The sequence below is a fragment of the Dipodomys spectabilis genome, unplaced genomic scaffold (assembly GCF_019054845.1).
Source record: "Dipodomys spectabilis isolate Male_0828 unplaced genomic scaffold, ASM1905484v1 ptg000230l, whole genome shotgun sequence".
NCBI classification, from domain to species: Eukaryota; Metazoa; Chordata; class Mammalia; order Rodentia; family Heteromyidae; genus Dipodomys; species Dipodomys spectabilis.
Genome location: NW_024870907.1, coordinates 3,276,436 through 3,290,519, shown reverse-complemented (window position 1 = coordinate 3,290,519; position 14,084 = coordinate 3,276,436). Strand labels below are relative to the sequence as shown.

At 47.9% G+C, this 14,084-nt stretch overlaps 1 long non-coding RNA gene across 1 annotated transcript; it reads left to right on the top strand.

Annotated features, from left to right (window-relative positions):
- The first annotated feature begins 3,817 nt into the window (after positions 1-3,817).
- LOC122123670 lies at positions 3,818-13,672 on the top strand. Its single transcript, XR_006150425.1, has 3 exons — positions 3,818-3,932; positions 5,255-5,428; positions 13,574-13,672. It is a non-coding gene; the product is annotated as an uncharacterized LOC122123670 (long non-coding RNA).
- The last annotated feature ends 412 nt before the right edge of the window (positions 13,673-14,084 follow it).

Genomic DNA, 14,084 nt, shown 5'->3' with positions numbered 1-14,084 from the left:
ACAAGAAAGTGTACAAAGGGTTTCATTGTGATACTTCCCCCTCTTTTTATGGGTTTCATTACCAGTTTATATGTTGAAGCTATCATTCCATTTCCCTTGAAGTTTGCCAATATTTAGAGATGGGACCATTTTTGTTTGTATTTGTTTTCTGTGGTGCTGGGAACAGAAGCTGTGCTTGGACAAAAGCCTCATTCCAGCTTTCTTGACAGGGTCTTTAGGGAGGGAATTAAGCCTAGTGACGCAGGAGGCTGAGACTTGAGGACCGCAGTTCAAAGCCATCCCAGGCAGGAAACTCCTATCCCCAATGAACCACAAAAAGCCAAAAATGGCATTGTGGCTCAAGTGGTAGAACACTATCTTCAAGTGTAAAAGCTCAGGGACAGTGTCCAGGCTCTGAGAGGCAGGTGCATAAGTATGAAGAGTCTGTTGCCTGCTAGGAGAGTTTCTTTCTTTTTTCTTGGTCAGTCATGAGACCTGAACTGTGGGGCTGGGCACTATCCCTCAGCTCTTCAGCTTAAGACTAGCGCTCTACCACTTGAGCCAAAGTGCCACTTCCAGCTTTTTCTGCTTACATGGTGCTGAGGAATCAAACCTAGGGCCTCATGTATGCAAGGCAAGTACTCTACCACTGAGCTACCTTCCCAGCTCCTTAGGGCAGTTTCTTAAAAAAAAAAATCCAGCACTGAAAAGTGGAGAGCAGAGTGTGGTATATGCATAGGTCAAGAGCCATATGGATGGCTGAAGGCTGATTGCTAGTCATGCCAAGGGAGGGTACAGGTTGTTGAAAAGAGCAAGAGTAAGACCCAGGGCAGAGTCTGAGGGACGGTAACCCTCTGAAGTCATAAGAAGAGAATCATTAGTGGGTCCTAAGAATTGAGTAGTTGAGTGTAGATTATTTTTTTCTTTATGTTGCTAGAGATTTGAAGCCATGGCCTTACCTATACTAGGCAAGCACCATATCACGGAGCTACATTCTCCATCCTTGTGTGATGTTAAAAGAGGCAGATAAGGTAGGAAGGAGTAGTCAACTGGGTTGAGTGTTATTGAGAGGTAAGGCTAAGTAGAGATGAGCTATTTATGAAAATGGCCAGGTACCACAACCACACCTCTCACCAATGAATGATAGCGGGCAGAATGCATGTGTAGTTGGCTCTACTGAGAAGGGTAGGGACAGAAATGGGGTAGAAACTACACAGAATCCTTTTGTCCCTAAAGACATTTTAGAATGTGTTTCAAAAGAAAGTGAGGGAAAAAGAGAAAATGAGATTTTTAAATTTAAATTTAAATTTTTTTTTTTGTCGGTTGTGGGGCTTGAACTCTGGGCTTGAGCGCTGTCCCTCAGCTCTTCAGCTCAAGGCTAGCACTCTACCACTTGAGCCACACACCACTTCCAGTTTTCTGAGCGGTTTATTGTAGATAAAAGAGTTTCATGGACTTTCCTGCCTGGGCTGGCTTTGAACCTCAATCCTCAGATCTCAGCCTCCTGAGTAACTAGGATTACAGCATGATCCACCGGCACTCAGCTGAGATTGTTGTCTATTGGAAAACAGAGGGGAATGGTTTAAGCCCTTTTGATCTCAAACTTTCTCTTCTCTGAATCCTTCCATACCCTTAAAAATCATTAAAGATCCTCAAGAACTTTCATTCATATGAACTGTCTCTCAATAGTCATCATATTACAAAATAGGACTAATAAAATTTAATTCATTTAAAGTAATAATAAACTCATTAAATGTTAATGTATTTTTGATGAAGAATTAGTTTTCCAAACAAAAAAAAAAAAGTAGAAAGATTTTTACAAATCTCTTAATGTCTGGTTTGACAAAAGGCAGCTGGAGTCTCCAATCTTTTCTTTTCTTTTTTGGTCAGTCGTGGGGCTTGAACTCTGGGCTTGAGCGCTGTCCCTGCGCTCTTCAGTTAAAGGCAAGCACTCTACTGCTCGACCCACAGCACCACTTCCAGTTTTCTAGTGGTTTTTATTGGACAAAAGAGTCTCCCGGACTTTCCTGCCTGGGCTAGCTTTGCCGCGATCCTCAGATCTCAGCCTCCTGAGTAGCTAGGATTACAGGCGTGAGCCACCAGCCCCCGGCTCCAATCTTCTTTAAACACTGTCGAGATGCTTGAGTCTCAGATCTTCCTCAGCGTCCTCTTGAGATACCATGCTCACCTTGGTGTCTAGAAACCCTAACTTACACACGGGAGACTAAGAGTGAAACATCAATAACACCTTAGTAGTAATGGTAAAGGATCCCAGGACCGTTAAGGGCTCCCAGAGCCCACCTACTGAGCCACTACCAACATAAACAAGAGTGAGATTTGAAAGCTAATGTGGTGGGACAAAGGGCATGTGTGGAGGGATTCACTCTGACTCACTTCCACTTTGGGAAAGAGCGTGAAAGAAGAGACCAAAGTGATTGTGATTGCCAAGTGTTTTCAGTTCTTAATGAATCCTATTTGGCAATGAGACCCAAGGCGTGGCTATTGAATCAGTGTGAAGTGGAGAGTGTGGTGGTCTGAGCAGGGGGTGACAGGAGGTAACTGAGTAGGGAGAAAGCTAGTTTACCAGTGGAATGAAGCCAGCTGGTCAGGCCCAGACTCGTGTCCATCTCAGCAGCACACAGCAGGGTGCTGCTGGCAGACGGTGCAGTGAATTGCAGCCACCCTCTTCTATCCTCCTTTCTGGGTGAGTAGGTGTTAGGTAAATTAAATCGGCAGCCGAGGAAAGAGAGCGTAGCACGTGGTATTCAGGCCGGGGAAAGGTTTATTTTCGAGCTGCAGGCTGCCCCAGGTTAAGTTGGAAGCCCATGCAGCCAGAAAAAAGGTGGAACCACAGCCAGGCGAGGACTTATCAAGGCCAGGGAGCAGAAGAACGTGTGGCCACACTGGATGCCGATGTGATCTGGGGGAAGGAGTGAGGTGACTGCCCCCAAGTGTTCCAGTTATCTAGGTGACCGCAGGTACAGGGCGGAGACTTAGCCAAGAGGAAGGAGGGGTCTGCCCCGCCTTCCCAGGGCGGACCTTATAGTAGGGTGGCAGGTGGCTTCAAATGAGCACGTGCTGCCCTCTGCATTCTAAGTCTGCCCTAAGGACCTGGTCTGTGACTCAGTTTCCCACAGGGGTAAAGATGAAATCACTTGTAAACCATTTAGAAGGGTGCCCAACAAAGGGAAGTGCTTTACAGAGCTAGACATGACTGTTTTTATGATTTGTGCTTCCACGAGGTCCTGTGACTTGGCAGTAACTCATCTATTCAGCGTTGATGCGATACCCACCATGCACCGCGGCGGCCTTCCCGGTGGAGGGGGGCACGGGGCCCGCGGCAGACGCAGGGGCCCACGGCAGGTGCGAGAGCACAACGGGCCCACGGCCTTTGGCAGGTGCGCGCGTTGAGGGGACCAGGGCCCACGGCAGACGCGGGACGGCGGGGCCCGGGAGCCGGGACGGCGGGAATGTCGCTCCCGCTGGCATCAGGAAGGGCCTGGCAGGGACCAAGGCACAGGCGCTCTCGTCAGCCCTGACCAGCGCCGAAGCGGGTACATTCGTCCGGCAACCACATCTGCTTCCTCGGGGCCCCGGCGCCCGGCCCCTTCCCGGGGTTCGCGGCAGCTCGTCCCGAGCCGGTCGCGGCCCGCACCACACCTCACACGCACCTGACGGGCCTGCAGCCACCACACCAGGCGTTCACAGCTTCGCACTCCCCGGGGCGGGACTTCCTGTGGGATTGTCCCCGCCCACTTCCACTCTCCACGCGACCAATCGCAGCTTTGCTTCTTGCGAGGGGCGGAGACCCATCCTCCAATCGGCGAGGGTCCTCGTCGCTCTGGCAACAGCGTCCCGGAGATGCCGAATTGGCGGGGCCGCGGCGGCCCGGCGGCCTGGGGTCCACTCTCAGATTTGGGCCCAGAGAGGCGGAGGCGCAAACCCGGGCCGGGGTAAGGCGGCGCGGGCCTCGGTGCACGACCCTCGGCCCTCGTTGCGGGCGGCAGCGCGCGAGCGTGAGGACCGCGGCAGACCCGGGCGGGTCCCGCAGCTCCGGGGGCCCCCGCTGCGCTGAGGGCAGCGCACTGCGCCCACCCAGGGGCCAGGACGGCTGTTTGTCTGTCCAGCACCTCAGCGGAGCGCCTGGCTCGAGCTAGACTCGGGCCCAGTGACCTAGTGAGGCCCCTGCGCCCACGGGGTGGGTGAGCGTCGGGGTCGTGACATCTCACAGGAGCCGTGGAGAGGACGGAGATGGCACGGCCCGCCCGAATCTCCCCAGTTGACCGAAGGTCTTCCGCCCTCTGCTTGTTCGGGCCCCTCCGCGGTCCTGAGACTGTCAAGGCCTCCGTGAGCCTGTGGACAGCCCAAGGGCTTTTCCAGCCATGCACGGAGGAAAGTCACCCGGCAGAATCCAAACACAGCTTCTGCCTGATTCCTCTGCCCTTTCACACTCTTCTCCCTAGGCCTGCCCAGCTCAGACACTTTGTTTGGAAGCACTCTGTAATAGGCACTAAGGTTCGGTGTAGGGCCTGGCAGAACCGGGCACTGGTAGCTCATGCCTGTAATCTTAACTACTCTTGAGGCTGAGATACATGGTTAGAAACCAACCCAGTCAGGAAAGTCTGTGAGACTCTTACCTCAAATTAACCATCAAAAAGCTGGAAGTACAGTTGTGGTTCAAATGGTAAAGTGCCAGCCTTGAGTGAAAAAGCTATGGGACAGTGCCTAGGTCCTGAGTCTAAGCCCCAGGACACTCTCTCTCTCTCATCACACACACACACACACACGCACACACAGAGAAACATCATCCCTCCACTCCTTTTCCTTGTCTACTGAAAATCTGTGCCTTCCAAGATGGCTTGCCCTCATTAAGGGAGCTGTGATATTACTTGGAAGAAGAGTGTTTCTTACGTTGTGCCTTTAGAGGGGTGGATTTACTGAAATGTCAATAAATTTACACACTGCAGTTCCTTCATCTTTTCTTTTATCTGTCGCCTTCAACTCAGCAAATATTTATTCACCTGAGCTCTGTGTACTCAAAAGCAAATCAGGCATGACTCCTTGAATTATCTTTGAGAGCCTTTGCCTCCTACTCAGCCTTACTGTGAGCTTCTTTGAACATAGGATTTTATTTTAGTTATGTTGCTCCCCCGCCCCCTGTACCTTCATTTTGGTGCTTGGTTCCTGGTAGGTGTGTATAGATCTTTGTCAAGATCGCTTACATGAGATTGTAAATTTTGCTCTCACATTTTTTATTTTTGTTGCTCTTTTCCAGCCATCTGCTTCTTCCAGTGTAAAAGACCTTCTGCGGCATCCACACTGTGATCCTTTGAGCTGACCAGCACCTAGAGACAGAACCAGCTTCACAGGATGTTTCGTAGCCTGGTGCCTGCCCAGCCAAGGAGTCTGGTGTTAACAAGACAGTTGATTTAATAAAGCTTCTTTACAGGTGTGTATCTAAATCTACTGTGTAAAGTTACTAGATAGCAGAGTTACAAAAGGGCTTCCTGAATGTCTGCCTCAACTGCCAGCAATGAAAACTAAGCCACACAATGTAGAGGAGAAATGGAGAAAAGAAGCCAAGATTCAGTGTGTTCTTTCATGCCAGAATAATCTTTTCTTCTTCTCTCTCTCTCTCTCTCTTTCTCTCTCTCTCTCTCTCTTTCTTTCTTTCTTTTTTCTTTCTTTCTTTGTCGTGGGGTTTGTACTCTGGGCCTGGGCGCCGTCCCTGAGCTCTTCAGCTCAAGGCTGGTGCTCTATCACTTGAGCCACAGTGCTACTTCCGGTTTTCTGGTGCTTTATTGGAGATAAGAGTCTTCAGGACTTTCCTGCCTGGGCTGGCTTTGAACCACGATCCTCAGATCTCAGCCTCCTGAGTAGCTAGAATTACAGGTGTGAGTCACTGGCACCTGGCTGAGAATGATCTTTTTTTTGGGGGGGGGTCCGGTTGTAGAGCCTGAACTCTGGGCCTGGGTGCTGTCCCTCAGCTCTTCAGCTCAAGGCTAGCACTCTACCACTTGAGCCACAGTGCCACTTCCGGCTTTTTTCGTTTTGCTTATGTGGTGCTGAGGAATTGAACCCAGGGCCTCAGGCATGCAAGGCAAGCGCTCTACCACTGAGCCACCTTCCCAGCCCAAGAATGATCTTTTTATGAAGTGCATTTATCTAAAAGTACCCCACATGGAGGCTTGTACAATGATACAATGGTATCTTGTAATTAGTGCTTAAACATTCATGTTCCACACAGCATTCTTCAGGATACCTTTCATGTCAAGATATAGGAATGTATTTGAACCTATGAGAGGCTATATGACATGAATGCAATACATACCAGGGTGAATGAACTTCACTTTCTGCTGCTTTTTCTTTTTCTTTTACTCTCTCCCTGCTATTTTCTTCCAGATGCGGTTATTTATTTATTTACTGCCTGCACTGAGGCTTGAACTCAGCGTTCATGCTCTCAGTTACTCACGGTTGGTGCTGTACCTCTTGAGACACACCTTTTGTCTCACATTTTGGTGGTTAATTGGAGATAGAGGTTCAAAGACTTTTTTTTGTCCAAACTGGGCTCTAACTTTGATGCTCAGATCTTAGCCTTCCTGAATAGCTAGGATTTACAGGCACCTGGCACTTGACTTGTTATTTTTCCCTCCATCTATTTGTGTGCAGTTGTAAGGCTACTACTACTCACTAGTACCTTGCTGATTACTCTTTCTTTTGAATGCACAGCTTGGCCTTACGTTCCTTTTGCAATTTAGTCCCCATAGGTGGCTTGTGGGAACTTCTGTACCATCAACTCTTCCGTGTTTTAGTGACACAGGTCTAGGGACTTTGCAAAGCTAATCCACAGCATGGTGCAGCTCATAGTTCAGAACTGCCTGAATGGAACCTGAGTACTTGATTGGTTCTCTACCACCATCCAGGACGTCCCTGCTCTGCCAGTCCTGCTAGGTGTTGAGATGACTTGTGTGCTCAATAGAAATGTGGAAGTCTAGGTCACAGAAAGTACAGCTAGTGCAGAAAGAGAGCACCAGGAGAATGACAGTAATCACATTGTCTACTTGGTTACAGAGCAGGGCTCTGTCAAGTCAAGGAAAAATGATTTCTTTTTCAAAATGGAGAAACTGGAGTCATTTTGTCCAGGTAAATAGGCCTTTTACTTCCTCTGGGAAAAAAAAGTCTTTTCCATTACCTAGATCTGATAGGAATTTCTCCTGGAGCACACGAGTCTGGGAAGGGTCTAGGTTACTACTACAAGACAAAAGTGTAGGCTCAGTATCCTCATTACACAGGGAGAGAATATGCACTGTTGCATTTAGGTTGAAGATTTGAAATGAGAAATTTCTGAGCAATAATGGTTTCTAGAAACACCTTCTGAATTCCTCATGGGACTTTATGAGTGGTGTGATTCCATCTCCTAGACTAGTTTGAAGCATTTGCTGCTCATTCTTTGGTGGTGACTCCGTGAACACATGCCCAGTCTTGCATACTCCCGGTGCCCCAACTCTGCCAGTGTCTCCCACCAAATGTTTCCAATCTGCTTTAGGTTTGCTCTTGGTGGTCCTTCAGTGCCCTGAGATGACCTAACACTTAGCCTGGTGAGTGTCCATCTATTTTCTGTCCTATACTATGATTTCTCCTCGTGTACATTCCAGGACTTGACAGTGGTAGCTATTACCAAATAGTAGGTACTTTCAGCATGTGAGCTGTGGTCTGTCCCCAGCCTTGAGAGCAGCAGCCTTCCCTTGTTTGTGGGGGTCAGTTGTGCCATGAGAAACTCTAGTCAAATAATCTGAGATTGCTATTCAATTGCAGAGAGTGCAGATCTACAAAAACACACATGAAGACCTTGTCTGTAGATTGCTCATTGACAATAATTGCTATTCATTTATTTATTTTATTATTTATGCCAGTCCTAGGGCTTGAATTCAGGGCTTAGGGCACTGTCACTGAGTTGTTTTTGTTTTTGTTTTGTTGTTGTTTAAGGCTAGCAAGCACCAGCTTTGAATGGTGGCACTTGAGCCACAACTCCACTTCCAGCTTTTTGGTGGATAATGGGAGATAAGAATCTTATGGAGCCATACACTGGTGGCTCACGCCTTTAATCCTAGCTACTCAGGAAGCTGAGATCTGAGGATTGAGGTTCAAAGCCAGCCCAGTCTGGAAAAGTCCAGGAGATTCTTATCTCCAATAAGCCACTCAGAAAACCAGTAGTGGCACTGTGGCTCAAGTGGTAGAGTGCTCACCTTTAGCTGAAGAGCTGAGGGACAGCACCCAGGCCCAGAGTTCAAGCCCCTCGACAGACAAAAAAAAAAAAAAAAAAAAAAAGGAAAAAAAAACCCAGTCTCATGGACTTTCCTATCTGGGCTGGTTTTGAACCCCAATCCTTAGATCTTAGCCTCCTGAGTAGCTGGGATTATAGACATGAGCCACCAGTGCCCTGTTAATACTTGGTTTTAAAGCGGCTGTTTCCATTTTGCAAATGAGGAAACTAGATGGGTGGAGGGGAATTAGCTCGCAAATTTGTATAAGTGAGGGAGCCAGTTTGACCCCGGGTTTGGTGCTTGGCTCCACTCTCTCAAAATGAAGAGACCCCAAAGGGACTCAGGTATGAGTGGAAACATACAAAATGCTACAGAGAGAACTTGCCATTGTGTGTCCCAAAATAGAACCTAGTATCCATTTCCTAGCAGAGCAGACAAGGAGAAGATTTCTCTCAAGTATTTGGACTTAGCTGCCAAAATCTTTTGTGTTGTTTATGATTTTTTTCTAATTTAGTCAGTGATGATTCCCCCTCCCTACCCCTACCAGTTCCAACAATTCTTGCTTCTGGTGCCATTTCTATTTGGCTTGTGCACATTTTTTAATCCTTGTGCTGAATTATGTCTTCTCTAGATGCCAAGGCAGATGGATGGCACTTTTGTTATGATTCTGATATAAATAGCATCTGTTAAAAACTGGACATCACTACTTCTCTAGAAAATGAACACATGTATCTGGGAACTAGCCGCTTAGTTGTTTTTGCCTCTGACTAAGAAGTGTATCTGAAAGTTTGTGACTATTTTTATTTTATAATAGTTGCTAATCTTTACCTTACCAGGGCCCAGAGTAACCACATCCATTGTGTCAGAGTTCTCTTTTCCTGATAAACTGAAACTGAGGATGAAGTATGGTCAGGGATGTACTTTGTATAGAATTTGGCATTGTTTAGTTTCCAGAATGAAGGGTAACATGAGCCCAGGCTTCTTTCCCTTGTAGTATTAGTATTGATAGCGATTGTCCACCAATGTTAGTGGAGCAAGGCTGGGCATGGTAGCATACTCCTGTAATACTAGCTACTTGGGAAGTTTAGCTAGATGGAGTAAGGTCTGAGGCTGGTCCAGAGTATAGGAATGGCTTTGACAAAAGGCTAAGCCCTTGGTTGGAGGCATGGCTCAGGTGGTAGGGTGCCTGCCAATGAATGGAAAGCATCAGGTAACAAGTTCCAGGTCAAGAGAAAAAAGGCCTAGCCCCTTCCAAGAAAGTCAACTAAAAGCAGAAGGACTGGAGATATTGCTCAAGTGGTAGGGTGCTTGTTGGAACACTAAGTCCTCCCCCATGCCAAGATGAATGAAACAAAAACTAATAGACTGCTCACTGCATATTAGGTTGGGTTGGGACTGATGTCGTATTGTGGGGCTGTTCACTCCCCTCCACCCTCAGGGCCAACAGAAGCTACATTCTCACTTTCATGGAGAGACTGGAGGAATGGCTAGGATGGACAAGGAGTTACTTCAACTTCTGACCTTACCCCCTTGCTGCCCCTGAGGGCCACAGCCAAGCGAGGAAATTTTAGAGGCCCTAGCTTCCCTTGCAAGACAGTGACCGCCCAAACCTTTGCTAGGGAGCTCTGTGCAGGTACCATTGGTTTTAAGGTGAACAGGAAGGCCTCACAAAAGAAGGGGCTATGGCTCAGGTCTTGAAGGAGGAATCAAAATGTGTCAGGTGGATAGGGAAGAAGGAGATGCTAACTACAGTGTGGTGGGACCAGCCCGAGTGTGCTGTGGGGTACCCGGGGCACAGTGGACAGACACGGCCCACACTGCTCTGGCGGGGCGCTCACACAGCGACTGCTCTGCTCCCCACAATGAAGAGTTTGCATAGTCATGTGATTTTCACCTTGTATTTTTTTTGGAGATGATTTTAGGTTCACATAAAGTTGACAAATTAATACCAAAAGTTCCTGTGCACACCTAGCACTCCAGTGGTACTCTCCTGGCAAGTAGCCCCGGCAGTGAGCAAAACCAGGAAATGGACACTGCACAAGATCAATTTAACTACAGCCAATATTAATCCAAAACATGATTAGCATGTCACCAGAGAAAATATCCACTCATCCTTTTCTCTGCTGTATGGTTCTACATAGTTCCTGTATATACAAAATTGGCATTGTGCATTTTTGCTCATGACTGGTGCTTTAGCGCTGGAACCATGCCTTCAGCCTAGATTTTTGTGGGTATACCAGTACTGTGCTTGAACTCAGGGCCTGGGCACTCTCCCTTATTTTTCTTTGCTCAAGGCTAATACTTTACCACTGAGCCCCAGCTCTACTACTAGCTTTTGAGTGGTTAATTTGGAGATAAGAGTCTCTCATTCTTTCCTGCCTGGGTTGGCTTTGGACTATAATCCTCAGATCTCAACCTCCTGAGTAGCTGGGAGCCACTGGTATGTAGCTCAGCATGGCTTTTTTTTTGCTGGTTAATTGGAGATGGAGTCTTATGGATTATTATGCCTAGGCAGAACCTTAGTCCTCAGATCTCAGCTGCCTGAGTAGCTAGAATTACACAGGTTAGCCACGGGCTCCTGGCAGGCCAATACATTTTTAAACAAGGAAGAAATATGACTTTATTTAACTTTATTTATTCTTTAGGTAGACAAGTCCTAAAACAGAGGTGGACCAGTGAGAGAGAAGAGGAAGATCTAGAAGTAATTTGAAGTCACAGTGGATTTAGGCATTCAGAGAACAGAGGGTGTTTTCTGAGTCAAGCAAGCAGTAACAGCTGATTGATCACAAAAGAGTGGGGAACCTGGGTGTAGGTGGCTCATACCTGTCATTCTACCTACTTAGGAGGCTGAGATTGGGAAGATTGTGGTTTGAGGCCATTCTAGGCCAAATGTTTGTGAGACACTAATTTCAAACAATAGTTGGGCATGGTGACATGCTACAGTCTTGGGTGTGTGCTTGGGCAGGAAGTCTCTATCTCAAAAATAACACAAAAAAGGGCTGGGGCCAGGAGCTGGTGGCTCACACCTGTGATCCTGGCTACTCAGGAGGCTGAGATCTGAGGATCACAGTTCATAGCCATCTGGGACAGAAAAGTCTGTGAGACTCTTATGTCCAAGTAACCACCAAAGGCCAGGCTCCGGTGGCTCATGCCTGTAATTCTAGCTATTCAGGAGGCTGAGATCTGAGGATCGAGGTTTAAAGCAGGAAAGACCATGAGACTCTTTTTTTTTTTTGGTCTGGTCGTGGGGCCTGAACTCTGGGCCTGGGCACTGTCCCTCAGCTCTTCAGCTCAAGGCTAGCACTCTACCACTTGAGCCACAGCGCCACTTCTGGCTTTTTTCTTTTTGCTTATGTGGGGCTGAGGAATCCCAGGGCCTCGAGCATGCAAGGTAAGCGCTCTACCACTGAGCCACCTTCCCAGCCCCGAACGTGAGACTCTTATCTCCAATAAACCACTCAGAAAACCAGAATTGGTACTGTGGCTCAAGTGCTAGAGTGCTAGCCTTGAGCTGAAGAGCTGAGGGACAGCGCCCAGGCCCAGAGTTCAAGCCCCATGACTGACAAAAAAATAATAATAACAAGTAACCATAAAAAAAACCAGAAGTAGAGCTGTAGATAAAAGTAGTAGAGTACTCGCCTTGAGCAGAAGAGCTCAGGACAGCACCCAAGTCCTGAGTTCAAACCCCATGACTACAAAAAAAAAAAGGCTGTAGGCAAGCAGAAAGCCTTTAGTCTAAAGCCAAGTACTACCACAAGAACAGAAGAAAGAGAGAGAGAGAGAAGAAGGAAAGAAGGGAGGGAGGGAGGGTAGGGAGGGAAGAAGGGAAGAAGGAAGGAAGGAAGAAAGGAGGAAGGAAGGAAGGAAGGAAGGAAGGGAGAGGGAGGGAAGGAAGAAAGGCAGAGCACGAAGCCAGGTGCTGGTGGCTCATGTCTATAATCTAAGCTACTCAGGAGGCTGAGATCTGAGGATCATGGTTCAAAGATAGGCCCTAAGTTCAAGCCCCACAAGCCACCAACACAGAGAGAGAAAGAGAGAAGGGGGAGGGGGAGAGAGAGGGCGAGAGAGGAAGAGATGAGAGGATACAGGAAGCATTTCTACCTTTAATGACCAAGTTCCAGGGATGGGAAGGGCTTCCTTCTTTATTTCTTTTGTTTTGTGCCTCTCCTGGGGCTTGAATTCAGAGCCTTGGCATTGTCTTCAAGCTTTTTCTACTCAAGGCTGGCGCTCTACCATTTTAGTCACATCCCCGCATCTGGCTTTTTGCTGGTTAATTGGAGACCAGAGTCTCACAGACTTTCCTGCCCAGGCTGACTTTGAACCATGATCCTCAGACTCAGCCTCCTGAATAGTACTACAGGCAGGAGCACTGGTGCCCAACGTCCTTCTGATATTCCTTCTGAACTCATTGTTGGCTTTGGATGTACCAATAACATAGGTAACACAGATGTAGTCCTCAAAGCTTGGTGAAATTCAAGCCTTAGTTGAAGCCTCCTAGCCAGACACAGCATTCCAAACAGGACAGAATCAGAGTCTAGAGCTTGGACCAGCAATCTAAGAAGCTCTCCAAGATTCTGAGGGACACTGAAGTAAGAGCTGCAGAATTTTAGGACAGGGAGAAGGGAAAAGGGTACATGGGCCAACGTCTAGTGACAAAACATCCACGTAGAAATGTTTGTGTCAGAGGGAACCTTTGTGGTGGGGCCCCGGGAAACTCTGGAGCTGGAGGCAGCTAGAGAAACAGGGTGATGTTTCAGCCTGGGGCTGTTACAAGGGCAAGTGGGCCATTGGATTGTTTTAAGCAAGGACTTAAAGGCAAAGAGTGTGTCAAAATGTCTGTTCTGCTGTTGTAGGGAAGGTGAAGGGAGCAACAGTGGGAATGTGCCTGAGTGTGGATGAGTGTATATGTGCGCCCTCATGTGTCACTAGTGTGTGCATGTGTCAATGTGTGTGCATACCTGCAGGCTTGCATTTGTGAGTGTGTGTGATTGTGTGTGTGTGTATATGTGTGTGTGGTGTGTGTGTATATGTGTGTGTGTGTGTGTGTGTGTGTGTGTATGTGTGTGTGGGGGCAGGTGAGATGCATTGGCACTTGAATGTTTTCCAGGAACGTATCCACCGGGGATGCCACGGTCCATGAGTGTGTGCACACCTGTCAATGTGTGCATGTGTACATGCAGGTGCCCAGGGTCCATGTGCAATTCCCCAGCAGGCTGCATGGGATCTGGTATTTTCTCAAACTCCAAGGTTTCATTTTTGGGACTTGATCAGCTAACTAAGGAAGTTGGTCTTCCTGTCCCTACTAACTAAGCCCTTTGCTCTCTTTTCAGAATTGTCAAATTGAGGAACAGTTTATCTAGGAAGAAATGATACACATTAGCACCTCCCAAAATACTGCCACTGTCAACACCACCAAATCGACCAGCACCCATGCCAGGTGAGTTGCTTTTAGTCCCCAGTGGGGCTCGAGCCCAGGGCTGCAGCAATACAGCAAGGTTGTGAGACCTTGTTCTGGGTCTCAGAGCCTGAGTGAGAGGAACCTTGAGCCCTTCTTCTTGGGCAGGTCCTTCACGTAGCTCACAGTTACCGATCACTTTTCTGCTTGGAACGCCTGTGTCCAGCCTCTCAGCCACACGGGGATGTGCATTTTTTTTTTTTTGGTTGGTCATGGGGCTTGAACTCTGGGCCTGGGCGCTGTCCCTTAGCTCTTCAACTGAGCGAGTACTCTACCACTTGAGCCACAGCACCACTTCCGGTTTTCTGTAGTTGATTGGAGATAAGAGTCTCATGGACTTTCCTGTCTGGGCTGGCTTTGAACCACTGTCCTTAGATCTCAGCCTC